The sequence below is a fragment of the Rattus norvegicus genome, chromosome X (assembly GCF_021556685.1).
Source record: "Rattus norvegicus strain SHRSP/BbbUtx chromosome X, alternate assembly SHRSP_T2T, whole genome shotgun sequence".
In the NCBI taxonomy this organism is placed as follows: Eukaryota; Metazoa; Chordata; class Mammalia; order Rodentia; family Muridae; genus Rattus; species Rattus norvegicus.
Genome location: NC_141554.1, coordinates 109,620,484 through 109,639,414, shown reverse-complemented (window position 1 = coordinate 109,639,414; position 18,931 = coordinate 109,620,484). Strand labels below are relative to the sequence as shown.

At 39.7% G+C, this 18,931-nt stretch overlaps 1 protein-coding gene across 1 annotated transcript in view; it reads right to left on the bottom strand.

Moving 5' to 3' along the window:
• The window catches only part of Il1rapl2 (interleukin 1 receptor accessory protein-like 2), a 1,310,993-nt gene extending 1,293,459 nt beyond the window's left edge, over positions 1 to 17,534 (bottom strand). The window contains 1 exon segment of the mRNA NM_001166342.3: positions 16,628 to 17,534. The gene's annotated coding sequence lies outside the window, so the exon portion shown is untranslated.
• Between the last annotated feature and the right edge of the window lie 1,397 nt (positions 17,535 to 18,931).

The following is an 18,931-nucleotide window of genomic DNA, read 5'->3' as shown; positions in this document are numbered from 1 at the left end:
ATATAAACATCCATGTTCTGACATAGCTCTTCAGTTCAGTTCACATATGACCAACTATCCATTTTATGAGCATTACAAGTAAAAATACATGGTCCTACAAGGAATATATCAGTTATGCTTCAAGCCTGCATACTTTATAATGTCAACAAGAGAGATCCATTAATTTATAGTTCTGTGACCAGTATGGGAGCCATATAATATTCTACATATATTTAGTCCACCAGAATGTAGCTTAATCAATATGGCACCTCAGGCAACATGAAATACTGAAGGCAGCATAAAAAAAAAGATGTCAGACCAAGAGATTTTATTTCCACTGATGGAGATTTAACTGCTTTGGAAAATACAGAAGCTATATGTATTTAGAAGATTATAGTAATGTCAATGATGGGAAAGAGTTAAACTGATGTATAGAAAAGACTTTGCTGGGGCTGGGGATTTAGCTCAGTGGTAGAGTGCTTACCTAGGAAGCACAAGGCCCTGGGTTCGGTCCCCAGCTCCGAAAAAAAGAACCAAAAAAAAAAAAAAAAGAAAAGACTTTGCTTAGGACCCAGTGATGGTTAGTTTTTATTGTCAATTTGGCAAAACCTTGAATTACTTGGGAAGAGAAAACCTCAACTAAAGAATTGCCTCAATCAGATTAGCCTGTGGCCACATCTTTAAAAGATATGCTTGACTGATGGTTGAAGTGGGAGAGACCATGGGTGGCACCATCCCTCGACAGATGAGGTCTGGGATATATAAGAACTCTATATGAACATGAGCCAGTGATCAAGCCGGTGAGCAGAGATACTCCACAGGTCCTGCCTTCAGTTCCTGCTCTGATTTCCTTCAGGAGTGGACTGACTGTGCCTTGGAAGTATAAGATGTAGTAAACCTTTTCCTCTCAAGTTGCTTTTAGTGCAAGTGTTTTATCATAGGAACAGAAAACAAACTAGGACCCAACCCAAAGTAGACATTTTCAGGTTCAAGAAAGGCTGGTTGTTTTGATCATTTTTTCTACCTCAGAATGTCATTTGATATTTGTCATTCAGTTAAAAACCACCTTGAGTTAACCATTGAACTTCTTTACCTGTCAGGTTCAGTACCTGTCAAGTGGACTAGAACAACAAAATTACATGCCTATAGATGTCTCTATGCTGCATGGTTTGAATTGAATTGATATTTAGAAGCATGCTTTCCTTATCTTAAAGAGCTGTTCTGAGGGCCCAAAGAAATATTCAAAATATGAAAGCCATACAACTCATAAACTACTGTACAATATAGAGGCATTTTAAATTATACACCTTCAAATAACACCAACAACTTGTATGTGCTCTCCCAAATGAAGCAAATGGACTCCTGAGCTTCAATTTTCAATTAGTCTCAAGACTTATGATTGCACTTCCTTGTGATTTTTAGAAGCAAAAAGAATCAAAGGCTGAAATTGTGATGTTTATTAAGAATATACCAAACTACTTAGGAATGCTGGACATATTTTGTGTCTAGGCCAGTTCTTCACTGCTATGTGGATCTCCTAAATAGCTTTTTGTTGTACTTGTTCCATGAAGATTAATAAAAAATATAGGAGGGTTGAAACCAAACAATTCAATTAAATTTCAATCTATATCCTGTAAAGGGGTGTTGTTTCTACATATATGCATACTTCCCTATACACTATTAATCTCTTCCCATAGTTTTCACACTAGCCATTAGTCAGTAGCTTTAGACATGTGATTAATACTTAGGCATTAAAATCTTCATGTCATTTACATGTGTGTGTATTATGTAGTGAGTGGCTACATCTGAACACATTATACAAAGACAAAATAATTTTAATTGAATGATGGCTCTTTCTAGTTTCCTAAAAGAAATATGGTAGAGGAATTTAACATCAATCAAGATCCAATATGTTCTATACAGTATACTCAGATCGCAGACATTAAGAAAGAGCTGTTTCTTTCTTTAAAAACATTAGGTACATTCTGAAAGAAGGTACCAGCTCTTAAGACACTGAGACCTGTATTTTAGTGTAAAGAGGTCAGATAGGGAACACCTACCTGCAATACACAGGAAATTTAAAGCATATGCTTATTATTTTCTCTTTTAAAATTGGTTGTTTTATTTATTTACATTTCAATTGTTGTCCCCCTTCCCAGTCTCCCCTCTGCAAACCCTCATCCCATCCTCCTCCCCATTTGCCTCTAAGAGGGTGAGTCCCCACCCATCCACTCCTACCTCACCCCTCTAGCATCCTCTTTCGCTGGGGCAACAAGCTTTCACAGGACCAAGCACCTCCCCTCCCATTGATGCCCAACAAAGCTATCCTGTGCTATGTATGCAGTGGGAGTCATGGGTCCCTCCATGTGTACTCTTTGGTTGGTGGTTTAGTCGCTGAAGCTCTGAGGGGTCTGGTTAGCTGATAATGTTCTTCCTATAGGGTTGCAATCCCCTTCATCTCCTTCAATACTTCAGGTAACTCTTTGATTGGGGTCCCTGGGCTCAGTCCAGTGGTTGGCCATGAGTATCTGCATCTGTTGTCTTCCTCAGGTGTTGGCAGAGCCTCTCAGAGGACATCCATACCAGGTTAAAGTATGCAAGCATTTCTTGGAATCAGCAATAGGGTCTGGGTTTGGTGTCTGAGAATGGGATGCATTCCTAGGTGGGACAGTCAACGGATAGCCTTTCCTTCAGTCTCTGCTCTACTCTTGCCCCTACATTTCCTTTATACAGGAACAATTCTGGTTTAAACATTTTGAGATGGATGGGTGGCACCATCCCTAAAGTGGAAGTCACATCGATCTACTGGAGGTGGTCTCTTTGGGTTCTATCTCCCCACTGTTGGGTATTTTGGCTAATGTCAACCCTGTTGGGTCTGGAGAACCTCCACTTCCCTGGTGTCTGGAAATTTCTAGTGTTTCCTCCCCATTCCCCACCCCAAATGCTACATATTTCTATTCATTCTGCGGAACCTCTGTACTTTTCTCCTGTCCTTTCCCATACCTAATTTCATCCCCCTTTTTCTCTCCCCCTCTCCTTTTCCACCCAGATCTCTCTGTCTACCTCCCATTATTATTTTGTCTCCCCTTCTAAGTAGGACTGAAGCATACACCATTTGGTCATCCTTCTTGAGCTTCGTGTGGTCTGTGGATTGTATCATGGGTATTCCGAGCATTTGGGCTAATATCCACTTATCGGTGAGTGCATACCATGTGTGTTCTTTTGTGTCTATGTTACCTCACTCAGGAAGATATTTTCTAGTTCCATCCATTTGCCTATGAATTTCATGAAGTCATTGTTTTTGATAGCTGAGTAGTACTCCATTGTGTAGATGTACCACATTTTCTGTATCCATTCCTCTGTTGAAGGGCATCTGGGTTCTTTCCAGCTTCTGGCTATTATAAATAAGGCTGCTGTGAACACAGTGGAGGATGTGTCCTTGTTATGTATTGGTGCATCTTTTGAGTATATGCCCAGGAGTAGTATAGCTGGGTATTCAGGTAGTATCATGTCCTCCACATCCTCAGCAGCATCTGCTGGCACCTGAGTTTTTGATCTTAGTCACCATTCTGACTGGTGTGATGTGGAATCATAGGGTCATTTTGATTTGCATTTCTCTGATGACTAAGGATGCTGAACTTTCCTTTAGGTGCTTCTTGGCCACCCAAGATTCCTCAGTTGATAATTCTCTGTTTATTAGCTCTGTACCCCATTTTTAATAGGGTCATTTGGTTTTCTGGAGGCTCAATCTAAACTAGAATATATTGTGCCTAAATAATTCTGCATTGGGAGCACTCCACTGTGAAACCTCTCTTCAATGTAGTTAATCTATGATGCTATTTTCACAACTACAAAATCTAGTAAGGCCAAGTGTTACCACATAAGTTCCTGTGTTTTGATTATGCACAGAAACTCTTGGATTTAATTAAAGCAAATGCAACAAATGTTGACATGCTATTAACTAACAAATTCTTTAGGAGGACTGACTCCTAAGTCCCACTGGAGTTGGAACACAGATTTTTTTTTTTAATGAATGCATTAAAAAGACTGATAAAACTATCAGCCGTTTAGGTTTCCACTTATATTTTGGTGCTAAATATCAAATCCAGGGACTTGTGCATATTAGAGGAACACTCTATCACTAATCCACATCCTCAGCCATGCATCTACTTTTATTAATGGATCTTATACGTTCTTCCAATTTGGCAGATGGTTAGTAAGTAGTATTATGCATATATATATATATATGTGTGTGTGTGTGTGTATGTATATATATATATTAGGATTAGTATAATATGCATTGTAGATCATAAGTTCATCCATTGACAGAATGTGATTTGTTAAATTTTAGAGCATTCAGAGTTTGCAAATATTACAACCATTTTATGACACTTTTGTTAGCCCAAAATGAATACTTTTCTAATTGTCGATTTTACCCTATTTACATAACTTTAAGAATCAAACCTAGCTGTTGGAAATTAATTTACCACCCCCATTGATTTTACTGTTCTTAATGTTTCATACAAAGACAATAATAGAGTGAATTCTTTCATAACTAGTTCCCTTCACTTAGTCTAATGTTTTCTAATTCATCTACTGCTGTAGCAGTATTTAATTCTTTTTATGTTAACATTCATATATGTGCCTGCCAATTTGCCTATCTACTCACAAATTGGCCAATATTTTAGGTTGCTTTTAGTATTTTGTGGTTATTTATAGTTGGTGTTTTAGAAAGACTTTCAGATTTTAAAATGATTTTATGTGTATGAGTATTTTGCCTGAGTGTATGTGTGTCAACATGTGCATGCTTGATGCTGCCAAGGCCAGAAAGAGGCTTCAGATACCATGTAACGGGACTAAACAGATAGTTTTGAGCCATCAAATGAGTACAGGTTACCAAATCTGAGTCCTCTACAAGACCAACAAGTGTTCTTAACAGCTAAGCCAACAGTCTGGTCTCATAATCAGTCTATCAAGGTCTATTTTATATGCACATCACTAAGCACAGATCCAGATAATAAAAATACCATTACTTACATTTTCTTGCATGTATTCATTTATATGCGTTTGTACATATGTAGGTGAGTGTATATATGCAATGGCGCCTGTGTTGAGGTCAGGACAATGTGTACAAATCAGTTCTTTCCTCCTTCTCTTAGCTCCTTCTCCTTAGCTCAAACTAAGATCATCAGACATGCCAGCAAACACCTTTATCCACTGAGCCATATTACCAGACCCCAATAATAGCATTACTCTCTATTAAGTGATAATTCCCTAGTTTCTCTCTGTGACATTAAAATCAATAAAATATATATGGATAAACTAGTATGCAATAGGCAGAAAATGGAAACTTAATAAGTATTTGTTGACTTCAGGATTATTGAATGAGAGAAATCATTCCTTTTACTCCACTTCTCCTTTTAAGTACATTCCAACCAAAGGCACCTGGATGGCGTGTAATTGAATATTGGAACTGGAAAAGACTATAGAGTCCAAAATTTCTCAAAATGTGCTTCAAGAACGACTTGTATCAGAACTACCAGGGGAGCTTGTTAAAAATGCCTATTTCTGTCCTCCCCCTCCCAGATAATCTGATTCAATAAATCAGACTGGGAGGCCACAGGAAGCTGCTTCTGTAATAAGCACCCTAGATAATTCAAATACATACTAAACTCTGAAAATCATTGATCTAGTCCAGTCTTCCCACTCTATAGAGAAAGAACTTAGTGTCCATCTGGGCAAGTACCATGCTAAAGGTTACAGAGTGTGGTATAGGGAGAATGACCGAGAGTTGAGGTTAGAAATACCAATACAGCACTTTCCATTACCTTGGCTATTCTCTTTTATCATTTCTTCTTGCCTCTGCAAATAGGAGACTGCTGCTCAGACGTACTCCACAATTGTCAGTGTCTGGCACACCATATGTGTTCAGTAAAACAGTTATTTCTTTAAGTTTGGCCCTTTGTGAACTAAATGACTAAAGGGTCTCCTTTAGGGCAGTATTTGCTAAAAGTATAAAGTAACAAATACAATGCCCATGAAAAGAATGCTAGATTCAGGAGGGAGCTCTCTGCAGTTCCTGACCCAAATGTTGAAAAAGCTCCTAGGTAGAAAACAGTCTTCAACCATGTGCTTTGGTGACTAAAGTAGCCCTGTAGTGACATTTCCTGCCCAAGGTCCTGAAACCACTCGCCCACCCACTGTGATCTATTTAAAGGATCCAGTTTTTTCTTTTAGAACACACTTTCTGCCAAGATTTCTAACAGAAGAAAATTATAAATTACATGAGCTACCACCATGACTAAAAGGCAGTAGGAAATTTTTAAATGAAAGTTGCCATGCCTATCACAAACCTATTACCATGTGGTAGAGAAAAAGATGGAGTAGACATCCAAACCTTTTTTATTCATTTTTTGAATTTTTCAACTATAAAAGTACTTTATTATAATTAAATGAAAAAACCACATGTGTGAAAAAATAATGTCTTTACCCTTTTTAATCTTCTCCCCATAATGCATCAATTTAGAAACAATCCAAATCCTTTCTATCCCATTTTATACTATATATCACTTTATATACACAACACAACACACGCATGCGCACACACACACACACACCACACACAACCAGCCTCTCCCCTTTTGAACGTTATTTTTGTCTCCTTTGACAGTGAGACTCATATTCTTATTTTTCTTCAAAAATTTTATTTTACTAGTAGGAAGTCAACTGTTCAGCATTATCTAAGCTAATGTTCCAATGAGAATCCCTCAACATCTGGATTCTATCTCCTAATGGCTACACATTCTTCGGTGTTCTGTTCACATGGACTTATGCCACTGCTAGCCTGCGTCATCACCTATGCTTAAGTTAGCTTCACACAGATATTACCTACCCATATGCTTTCTTCCCTCCTCACAATGTTTCCTTTTTCCTGTGTTGCTTTCATTCCTAGCTCATTGCTTCTTGCAACTTGTACCATCTTCACCTTTGCCCTTCTGCCGAATTCTCATGTGAAACCCAGACATGGATTCGCACATTTCTCCAGTGCTTCAATTAGCACACACAGCACAGCTTGAGGAAATTTTGCATATAAATTCATGACTTCTATCTTCAATTGTGTACCTACTCTTCTGTTTTTACTAATGGCCTCTTTCCTCTGAATTCCAAAATTTTTTCTTAGATAATTCAAATCTGTTTTCCTATTTCCTCCCAATTTAATCTCAATAAATGACAATGCCTGGCACTTCACAGACAGAACAGAAATCCAACAAATGCTTTTGTCACCCTTTCAATAATCTACCACAAATGTGCATAAGCGTGAGAAGTGTGCTCTCTGTCTCTCTCTGTCTCTCTCTCTGTCTCTCTCTGTCTCTCTCTGTCTCTCTCTGTCTCTCTCTGTCTCTCTGTCTCTCTCTGTCTCTCTGTCTCTCTCTCTGTCTCTGTCTCTCTGTCTCTCTCTCTGTCTCTCTCTCTGTCTCTCTCTCTGTGTCTCTCTCTGTCTCTCTCTCTCTCTCTCCATGTGTGTGTGTGTGTGTGTGTGTGTGTGTGTGTGTGTGTACGTGTTTGCATATTTTCTTTGATTAAATTGGAGGGAAAGCCTTTTTACTGTGTAAAGTTAACCTATCTGTGAAGAAAATCAAGGATATGGAATTCCTAAAAATAAGATCCTGTAAAATTATTCACCTTGAACAAAACACTAGGGAATTAGGTGATATGAGGGAAAGAGCATGTAGAAGCAGGGGAGAGGAAATAAGGAGACAATGAATACAGTCAGAAACTTAAGTATGTCCACGAAGTAGAATGCCAAAGTATACTCTTGAATAGAAATGTGTGCCCAATGTTTGGAATAACTACCATGCGAAACAGATGGTACAGAGGAATGACTGGGTTCTTGTAAAAATCCGCTTAGCAGCATGGTGGGCTGCAGATGGAGTCATAAGCCAAGCACTCATTTAAGGACAGGTAAGTTCTGGCATAGATATCTTCACTAGACGGGTTTAGCCATACATACATGGGAGTAGAAAAAATGGTCATCAGCTTGATTCAAGAGTGGGACATTTTCTGTAGGTTTACTGACTAGTTAATGAATCCAGAACATATCAGCAAGAGTAGCTAGATAAAAAAAGGAAGCAATATTAAAGAAGTAATAATCCTCAGATTTGAAATTATTGGACATTTTACCTTTCTAAGTACAACTTTCAAGTGTATTATGTTATTACCCCATTATTTATAAAATGCGTTACCTTTATGGGAACAGAATTCAATTACCACCTGCAAATAACTGGTGATTTTTATTAACATGTGCCATGGTACTAATATTTTAAAACACTTTTTTAAGAAAGAAAAAATAAAATCAAAATGTCTGACTTAATTTAAGCCGTTAATTGAATTTTGATAGCATGTATGCTGCGATAAAGAAGTCACATTTCCCAATTACATAAAATTTGAAAATCTGTTAACATTCTTTACATACATATGTATATATAGTTATGTATCACATTTAAATGTATCATTTTTAAAACTACTTTGGCTTAGTTTTACCTCAGGCACCAATTTCAACAGTTCTTTGTCTTTAGGAATTCTTTTCCTTTAGAGATTATAATATAATGGAATTATATTATACATTATACCTTCCCTTCCCTCCCTCCAAACCCTCTTTTTAAAACTCTTTATTGATTGTGAACTTGACATCATGCACCCCAATCCCACTCATCTCCGCATCCCTTCGCATCCCCCTGTGCCCTTCCAATTCCCAGAAAAGAAAATTTAAAACATAAAAATAAAATAAATAAAAATAAAAACAAAATCTTGTTGTGGGAGCTGTAGTATGTCACAGTGTACCCCACGATATACTCCTCTGTCCGTACATCTTTACTTGCAAATGTTCATTGCAATGAGTCATTGGTTTGGTTCAAGGCCTCTGGCTTCTGCTACACTATCAATACTGGATCCTCCCTCAGACTCCTTTTAGAATCTTGTTGTTGTCCTGTGGTCATGGAGGTCCTGCCATTTTGGATCTGCAAGACTGGCCCTTTCACATGGACTAGTACTTCAAAAATTGAGTACATGTTGAAGTGGGCCAACTCAGAGCCCCAGATCTGGGCCTGGGTGGTAGCTGAGCTGTTTCAGCCTGCCCGCTCTTCTAAGCCCACCTACCATGTGGAGCTTGTCAGCATTGCCCTGGCAGGAACACCTAAAACCTCAGCTGGCAAGGGGCAGGGACAGCTCTCTTGCTTTCATGCTCTCCAGGTGGGCTCACCCGTGTCCATGCCAAGGAGGCCAGTTCTATTGTGTGACCCAAGAGAGGTGTGAGGCTATGGCCTCCTTTAAAAAAAACAGTTGCTTTTGTGCACATATATGTGTAAGGTTTCAGGAAATGTCCAAATTTTGTGTTTGAATTTCCCCGTCTGAAAAATAATACTGAAACTACTACCATACTGGGCATATGGCTCAGTAATGGTAATAAAGGTTTTTTCACCATGCTCAAGGCCCTGGGGTTAGACCCTTGTACCTCAAGAAATTGTACTATTCACTTCTCTTTCAATACAATAAAATATGAGAATGAAATTAATTAATACATACAAACCAATGATAACAGTACTCAGAACTTGGTATCAAAACCATCTATCAAATGATATGTTAAAAGAACTGGGAAGTGATGCTAAATAGAATATTCCATTTTCAAAAAATGTAAACATCTATCATGCTACACAAGCATGTGAACACTCCATAAAATATGTAAAGTGTGTTTACAACATGGGTGCACTCGAGAATAAATATAGACTTACAGCTGCCATGTTCTAATTATTTGTTTCAGGTTATCTTTATTTCTTTTATATTTTACAGATATTCTTTTTCAGTATTTATGTAAAAATTGACCATTGAGATTTTCATTTTTATCTTTATTTCTATGATTATAAAAATGTTACTTTTATTTTTAGTAATTTATATTTTTCTCCTTTTATTTTTCATTCAACCCGTTTCTTTTCAAGTTACCATCTAATTTTGACCAGCTTATCTTGCAACTTATTTAAGCATAATATTCACTGCCACAACAGATTGGACGTCTGAGGATTTCATACTGAGAATAGCAATACTGAGTAGCAGTAAGCAATTGCTGCTAGAAACAGAACTTGGTCTTCACATATTTTAAGAATTTCCATTTATTGTCTTAGAATAAATTCTTAGTGAATCTGTGAGATCAAAGAAGTTGTTTCATATTTCTGTATGAACATCAGCTCAACCTCTAGACATGGACCAACTTAAGTGGGGCATTCAATCAGCCATCCTCTCAGCCTCTCCATTACTGTGACTTTGTTAATCCTTCAAAGTTTCTTAATCTGATATGTGAAAATCATGTGTTTCCAGATGGTATTAGATATCTTCTCTTTTGTGAATATTTTGCTCACAATTTTCCCAATTTTGCTATAAGATTGCTTTTATTTATGTGCAAATTTATTTTTTATATTCGATCTAATCTATGCAACAGATTTTGGCATTTCTGAAGGTTCAGAGTGTTAATATTCCCCATTGAGTCTTTGGTTCTCATGAAATAATTCGGAAACCCCTTCTTTATTTTTAGGTTATAAAACACTAAGCAATAAAATGTTTTAAAATATAAAATATTTTAGTGTTTATTTCATTTTTCTATTTTTTTCACATTTAGATCTTTGGTTTTGTGGTAAATAAATTCGTTTTAAACAGTGAACCTGAGTGTGGTTTTAGTAAACTTCTCTATTTCTAACCTTGTCGCACCAGACACTTATTGAAAAATCTGTATTTTCCTTCTGTATGAATTAGAAATGTCTCATTTACTATTTCTTAAAATTCAGAGTATATCTGAGTTATTCCTTAGATACTGTGATATTACATTTATTTGCTCATTTCTACATAAATACCACTGCCTTTTTTTAAAAAAAATCAGGTTTCCGGTATAATTTATATGTACTAGCATGGGTTCCTTATAATTTTTGTCACATCTTTATCTGGAATTTATAGTGCTTGAAGTGACATACATATCCAATTTTCTGCCAAAGAATCAAAATGATTCCTACAATATTACTAACTCAATTGTCCTTTGAGAAGGACACTGAACTTTGAACAGCTGCATGTGGGAAAGTATACATCATTGCATACATGTTCTGGCAGAGAGAAACCCAAAGTAACTCTTTATGGTTTCTTCACTGTGCTACATCTCCAAATTCCAATAAAGTAAACACTAGTTATATATGAAAACTGAACACTTGGATTGGGGTTAATGGACTGATAGCAGATACTTTACTTAAATACAGTCAACTTAAAACTATACAGTCCCGTGCTTATTGGATAGAACCCATTTAGAGCATAGCGATTTTTAAAAATTGGTACCATCGCATTTTATAGAACTATTGACAGAAAATAGGTTTGACAATTTCCCACTTAATTTGAAACTATCGTGTAGATACAGACCTTCAGTCAAATTCGAAAGCCAACCAGTTATGTCCTCTTAAAGTTAACCCCACTATATAAATATGTAATAAAAATGCTCTGTATGATTGGCATTGTACAAATAAAACAGGTAATACAGATGTAACAAAGCTTAAAATTCACTGGAGGAGACAAATGACACACAAATAACAGTAACTGTTGTTTGTAACAACACCAATGCCTTAGAATAGAACATAACAAAAGCACCAGGGGATTCCAAGCACAGAGAAATTATTTTTGCTATGGGGTATTAAAAAAAGAGGGTTGTGTGAAAGAGGTGACAGTTTAACTGCCTCAAGAATGTTCAACAGGCAAAAGAATAGATCAGAAAGGAAGAAGAAGAATGAAAGAATGCCATCGGAAACACAAAGGGGGAATAACAAAGGTTACATGAGATGGTAATTGCCTGCTCTAGATCACCATAAGAGCAAGAAAACAGCAATGAGGCTTTTGTAGTAGGGTGAGGCTGAATTCAAAAGGCCTTAGATATCGGTCAAACAATTCACACTTGGCTTCATAGCTAATAAAGAGAGAATAACATTTTATCCGATCACTGTCATCTGAGTTTATGATTCCAGAGCAACCATATATATGTGGTAACAATAATGTACAGTTTTACAACTTATAAATATTACCCACTTTGCAAATTTATTTAAACATTAAGCAAGGTACAGAAAAGAGGAAGGTCATTAATAGAGCATAAACTAAGTACAGCAAGCACACATGTTAAAAACTCATTAAAATGGATAATGGGCTAGATGTTTCCTATGTTGACACACATCCAAGTAAAGCAGAGGAAAGAAAACAAATTAAGAATGATACTTAGCATAAAAGGAAGATGATGTTACTGTCACAGTGGTTATAAAAGGTATATAACTGGGAGATGGCTCAGTAGTTAATAATACTGACAGTTCTTGTGGAGTTCTCTTGTTCAATTTCCAGAACTCACATGATAGAACTCATTCATTCTATCGCTGCAGTTTCAGAATATTAAACACCCTCTTCTGGCCTCCTCTAGCACTGCATGCATGTTGTGAGCACACATATATGATAAACTCACAAAAAACTCAAAGGAACATTAAGAATAAATGTAAAATATTAATTTCTTTACATTGAAAAGAGGCAACCCATTATACGGTATGTGTCATCAGATATGGAAAGGATAATAAAATTTGTTTTTCAAAATTAGTAATAAATGTTCAATGTCTCAAATCTGATGGCTGAGCCTCTACTAAATGATTGGTCCTACTAGCACATTGGTACAATAGTAAATAACTTTCTATGGTTAAAAGGCAATATATTATGTACCTACCAATTGGAATTGTTAGAAATTATTCAGACATAATAACAGGCTGTACCTCTTAGAATTCATTTTACTCAATATTTTTACAGTTAAAATATCTTGCAATTACTAAAATTTAGAAAACTCAATTTTCTAACCTCATTCTGATTTTATATTAAAACATTCACATAAAAACTATATAAAATCTGAACATATAAACTGTTATAACTGTTTTACTAGATTTAATTTTCTAATGATCATAAAATTCAGCAAAGGAAAGAGCCAAATGAGCCTCAGGAAGATTAGTCAAAATGCAATCTGGAGAGTAAGTCAAAGACAGCAAGCAAAAAATTTTATGATAGGCCACATCAAGAGTCTGGGAGAACTGGGAGGTAGCAGTAATACTGCATAGTAGAGAACGTATTCCAGAGATAAAACTCAAAGTATTGAATTAAGAAACATATGTACAGAAGCAAGAATGTATGAAGCACGCAGTAAGACTCACAAATAAGATCACATGGCCTGAGAATAAGAAATAGTGGAACCATTAATAGAAGCAGACAAAACAAAGGTTTACTGGAGAGAAAACACACACACACACACACACACACACACACACACACACACACATATATATATATTATAAATGAACAAGTATAGACTTTATTATTGCCATCATTCCTTAAAACAATTTAGTATAATAACTATATAGCACTGACACTCTTAGATATAAGCAACCTGGGAATGACTTAAAATATATGGAAGAATATATGATATATGTAAGTTATAGGCAAATGTATTACACCATTTTATATAAGGACCATGAATACCCATGATTTTGGAGATATATATATATATATATATATATATATATGGTTTAATATTTTATATGCTTATAGGATATTCAAATAACAAAACAAATCAAGTAAAAAACAACGTATATCATGCAAGAAGTAAAGATATAGTAAGGTGAAGATAGGAGATTTAAGGGGAAATGTGACTTAAGAAGGTGGCCAAAGCCTCACTGGAACAGAGAATGTATGTTTTAGTAGTGCTGGATAGAAACTTGACTGGAGAAATCCTGTTAGCTCACACTTAAAGTATGGGTCTGGATTTTTCTTACTTTTGCATTTTATTTCTGAAGAGCTCAACCTGTAGAGTGTTTAATAATATGTCGATTTTATAACAATGATTTTTCACTAAGAAGCATATGGCACTTATCAAATGAAGGCAGTGTGTACATTTCTTCTAACTGACCCTCATGTGATACTTACTGCCACAGTTATAGAAGTTCCCAGATATAAGAATCAGAATGCATTTCCCCTAAGGAGTCCTCACACACTGCTACAACGTCATGGAATCTATTCAGATCACCACACGTTTCTGCTAAGGAACAGATGTGAGCTCAAAATTCCCTTTTACTGAAGTGTTTGGGATCATTTCAACCACTTTTGACTCCTTTTCTTTTTCCAGTTTTACCCATTTTTTTCCCAAATAGTAAATTTTTGCACCAAGCCACTTCCCTTAAATGCAATCCAACATTGTAAATAAAATAACATTTATTTCCTTAAACAAGACTGGAATTGTCATTTTATGATTCGCTGTTTTCAGAATGCCAGGTCCATCACAGTCTGCCCTCTTAAAGCTAAATAAATCGTCATTCGGTTTTACACCTGTGGGTACATATTTCAGGTGAGTAACTCTGCCTGTTTCTCACCTATCCAGAGCATCAATTGACACTGGAAAACAATGCATTTGTGTATAGGCTTCATATCCTGTTGTTGGCAAACAGGTCCTTGCATTCATTTGAGTAGCTGTGGCTCAGGTCACTATTTGGTAAACCAAGACACCTTCAAAGGCCACTGTCGAGATACCCAGGTTTCCCGGAACCCCACCCTCAGAATTGTTTTAGTTTCTGTACTCAACAGCAGTAAAAGCCCTCAGAAATTGAAAATATCCAATCTCATAAAGTTATTTAAATTCCAAGCATAATGCTCTATTGCCTGGCCTCAGTCAGTGGGGTAAAAGCATAGCCAGCCACAGCTAGGTATCTCAATGACAACTCTAGTCGCCCGAGCCTGCAGAAAGGGAGGGCAAGTGGCTAGAGTGGGTGAGCCTTTGATGCATCCGCCTTTTAACCCGCATTTAAATGCTTTCGATTTAAATCTGCTTCCAGTCTGATAAATTCGGGCTGTTTACCCCGGGGCCACCCGCAGATTGCAAAGTTTTTACCATAAGCCAGCAGCTCAGAGCTGTAGCCACTGCTGCAGATCCAGTCACTGAGCTGTGTTACAGCGATATAGCCAGAGAGCAGAGTTGGTGGAAGCAACAGAAAAAGCTAGTGGTGGGCAAGTCCGGCTGAAGCCTAGAGTCTGAGACAACTGGGAATTTCCATCTCCCTAGTTCCATGGTTAATTGCCTGATTTCCACTGGGGGGAGGGGGAGATGTATTCTGTTTGGAACCACATGACAAAAGGAAAGAAGAAAGCAGGGTCTATGGCCCTGTATACAGAGCCAGCTAGCAAACAGCATCCTTACTATTGTAACCCTAAAATTGTCAGGGACAACCTATGCTCACACAGTGGAGTGGGAATATAGGAGTTTCGCTGGTTTAATTGGTCCCCAATCCCCCATTAAGTCCTGGACACTTAATTTCCTCTTTTCCAGGGACTAATGTTTAGCTGAGGTACTCTTCCTGACCTGTACGCTGCTCAAGAAACTTGCGAATATTCAAGAACATGTCCTCCCTCTCTCCCTTCTTTGGGTCTATCTTGGTCACATGCTTTCCCTGATTAGAAAAGAAGCAACATCACTCCTTGAAACTCTCCACAATCTGTGATTGAATATGTCAGTGATGGGCAGGTGCTGCCTCCCATTCGCCATCAAAATAACCTTAAACAGATCGCTTTCCCTGGGTACTTTTCAGCCTAGATGTACTTTATACGGATAGCAACTTTTGCAGAGAGAGATGAGTCTTAAATACTTGTCTACTAATGTCTACTCCTAAGTCCCTTACAATGGGCATGGGGTAGCTGCAGGGAGCAAAAAGAAACCTTTGGAAGGGGAAAATGTAGCACTTAGTTTTTCACGTCTTTCTGCCAAAAGTTTTTCTTTTTCTTCCTCTTTTTTAAACATCTTTAAACATGTGGTGATAACATCAAGCTGTTTGTTCTGCTTCAGATGTTCAAATCAAGATGAACCACTTGAGGGTTACTCTTTCTAAACTCCCTTTCTGAGACCCCCTCACAAGGAATCTGAAGGGCAACTTGATAATGGGCTATCCTTACCCCCAAGGAGCAGAGAGGAAAGGTTCATGTAACCTGGAAAACACCTGCTCAAAGGGGCAGCGATGGTTTCCCCGCCCCCCCCCTCCCCGATGAAGAGGGATTGCTCCGTGGTGTGCAGGACTAGCCCTTTGGGTTGTAAGGGCAGAACGACAGAAATGGCTCTGGGTTACCGGCCCTCTTTCCAGTACTGGTGTTCCACAGGAATTTCCAGCTGCTCTACTAGGCAACCATCTGAACCCCATCCTCTTTGGGTTGCTCTCCTGGCCATAGGCAAAATAATAAGTCCGAAGCACCCAGTGGGAAATTGCATTTCAGGCTGCAAAGCTGCGAGTCACCGAGTCACCGGCAGACCACGAAAACCTTGCTGGAAAAATACAAAGCCCAGGCTTGCCCCTACCTGACACACAAAGCAGGCTCCTTTAGGCAAGAAGCCCCTGGCCCTAAACTTTCAATAAGGACTGAAAGAGAAAAGAAGAAACTGGCTAGTTTCCAAGTGGGGAAACCCCACAGTGCAAGACAACTAGAGCTTCTATGGCCTTATCTTCCCAGATGACCCTGACAGCCCCTATACCCTAAAGCCAACTCTCTGTCCGGAGAGTCGAATTTGCCTTACCTGAGTCTTGCAAAACAACCAGTAAGGTCCAGCAGGTTTCAGGCGTGTAGTTCCATGTCCACGGAGAGATGAGAGCAGAGTTCAGAAGAGCGCAGGCTTTGGCTTTTGGGGCGGCCAGTAAAGCTGCCCAGAGATGAATGGGATGCTCGAGGAGGAGGCGTTTGGAAGGTGTCTCCCAAGCCCCCGGACGCAAAGTCTCCCACCAGGTTCACTCCACTTCCAGTCCTTAGCCAGGGAGGATACCTGGGAAGTTCAGGAAATTCTTGGAGTTCTGTGACGCTTCCGTGGACTTCGGGATGAACCGGAGAGGGGACAGGTTATTGGAAGGTTTCTAAATCATTAGACCCTTTAGTTAGAGCCGCAGGTACCACCTCTCAGCTCAGTCAGTGACTTGGATTCTTGAAGGTGCCCGCCTCCAAGAGTCTTAGGAGCGAGTTAGCTTTGGTGCTGCCTCCTTCCAGCCGCACCTGGTTCAAGCCGAACGGTGCGCACCAGGCTGGGAGCTGGGACGCGGGACGCGGGGCACCCTAGTCGGCGGTGCTACCTCCGCTCACGGGACACGAGAAAACAGCGGAGCCTCAGGCTCAGACGGGCTGCGGTGCAGGCAGCCTGGCATGAACCTGGCTCGCCCGCCTCCGTCCTGCGCGTCTCCTGCGCTTCCCAGAGCCCCCCCCCCCCCCCAGCCGGTGAGCAGAAGCCACTGGCCCCCCAGCCCTCAAAGAGAGGAATGCGAGGAGTAAGCGCTGCGCTCCTCTCACATCCTGCCACTGTCGCTGGAGCGCCTCCGAAATATGCCTGGAGTAGGGAAGTGGGAGGGTAGTGGAAGTCACCCAGAGCCTGGGCTTCGTTGCTAACAGTTTGGTGCCTCCTGGCTGACTGACTGCAACCGCGAGGTGCGAATTAGAAAAGGACCACTCTGGTGCGTCACAGCCAAGGGCCGCTTCTGCTCCTCCTCTTCTTTCACACCCCCTTTGGATTGAAAGCGCCAAGAGTGGAGACCGATTGAGGAGAGTGGAGGGGAGAAGCTGCCAACCCAAAGTCCCCCATCCCCTTGTTTAAAAACGCGCTTTTTTACCCCCCCCCCGCCCCCCGCCTCCCGAGAAGGGAAGCGTGTCGCTGCAGCGCCGTCTAGTGTCCTTGCCAGACTAGGATGCCATAAAGGGATGAGGAGAGCGTTCAGCTCAGTGCAGGTGTTTGGAAAGTCAGGAAAGCAAAGTTCTTTCAGCGTTTCTGGTCCCCAGTTCCAGCCACTGAACAAGATACCTAGTCCATCCGGCTATGCACCTGTCTGGTTCCCTGCAGGCTTAAGGCAGAACTTAATGTTTTTTAAAGACGAAGGCTGCCAGGTTATCTCATTTTAGTTATAATTAAGCTTCCCAGAACGCAAGAAAACTCTTTTCCAACCCTTTCTATGTTAAAGATCCTGAACTCTCGGTTTTCCACTCCCCTGGCCTTCGGGCAGGCAGGTATCATTTCGGGAAGGGAAGTTGGGATGGTCTCATAGCTAGACCCAGAGACTCTTCCTTAAACCTGGGGCTCACCAGCCATGTTCCTGAACACCTGCTCTCCCATGCCAGGCAGCCCCCAAACCTCCCTCTTAAGGGGAAAAGCAGAGAGACTATTTACCGAAGAACCTGCAGGATCCAGACCGCAGCGGTGCAGAGTGCACAGTTTCTACACTAAGAATCTTCTGCAGCATTCCCATGGGCCCTCGATACCGTGCTGATTAACGTACTTAACAGGATTGCTCATTTAACGGGTCAGCTGAGCGCCGTGCGCTGGAATTTGCTGCTACACTGAGCTCCTATTAATTTTATCTTTCTGTGCACTTTCTCCAGCTGTTCTCCTGAGGCTGTTCCAGTGCTCTGCATTAGCCCCAGAAAGCCAGTTAGTGAGGGAGACAGAAACAAGGACCAGGAGGGGGCAAGCGCTTGGTGTGCCTTTGCTGCAACGCAGATCTGCCTTTCTAGTTGGCTTTCTTTGCCTTACCCGCTGTCAGAGTACACTCAGCAGAAGCTTTTATGTGGTTGAAGTTACTCTCCCTCTTTCAACAAGTCCACCCACTTCTACTCCTTTTCTTCCCTGTGTGGAACATTCTTCTTACCATATCTCACAAAAACCCACCTCGTGGCATATTCCTTCTGCAAGTGGGGTTAAATTTGGAAATTTCGAGAAGTCACTGGAAAAGAAAAGTCCTTCTGGGCAGGCAGCAATTGGCAGTACCAAGATGGCTTCCCTGGTACTTGTCCGGAGGAGGTGCTTTTGAAACAGGGGGGATGCCCTATAATTCCTGCTTGTTAATGA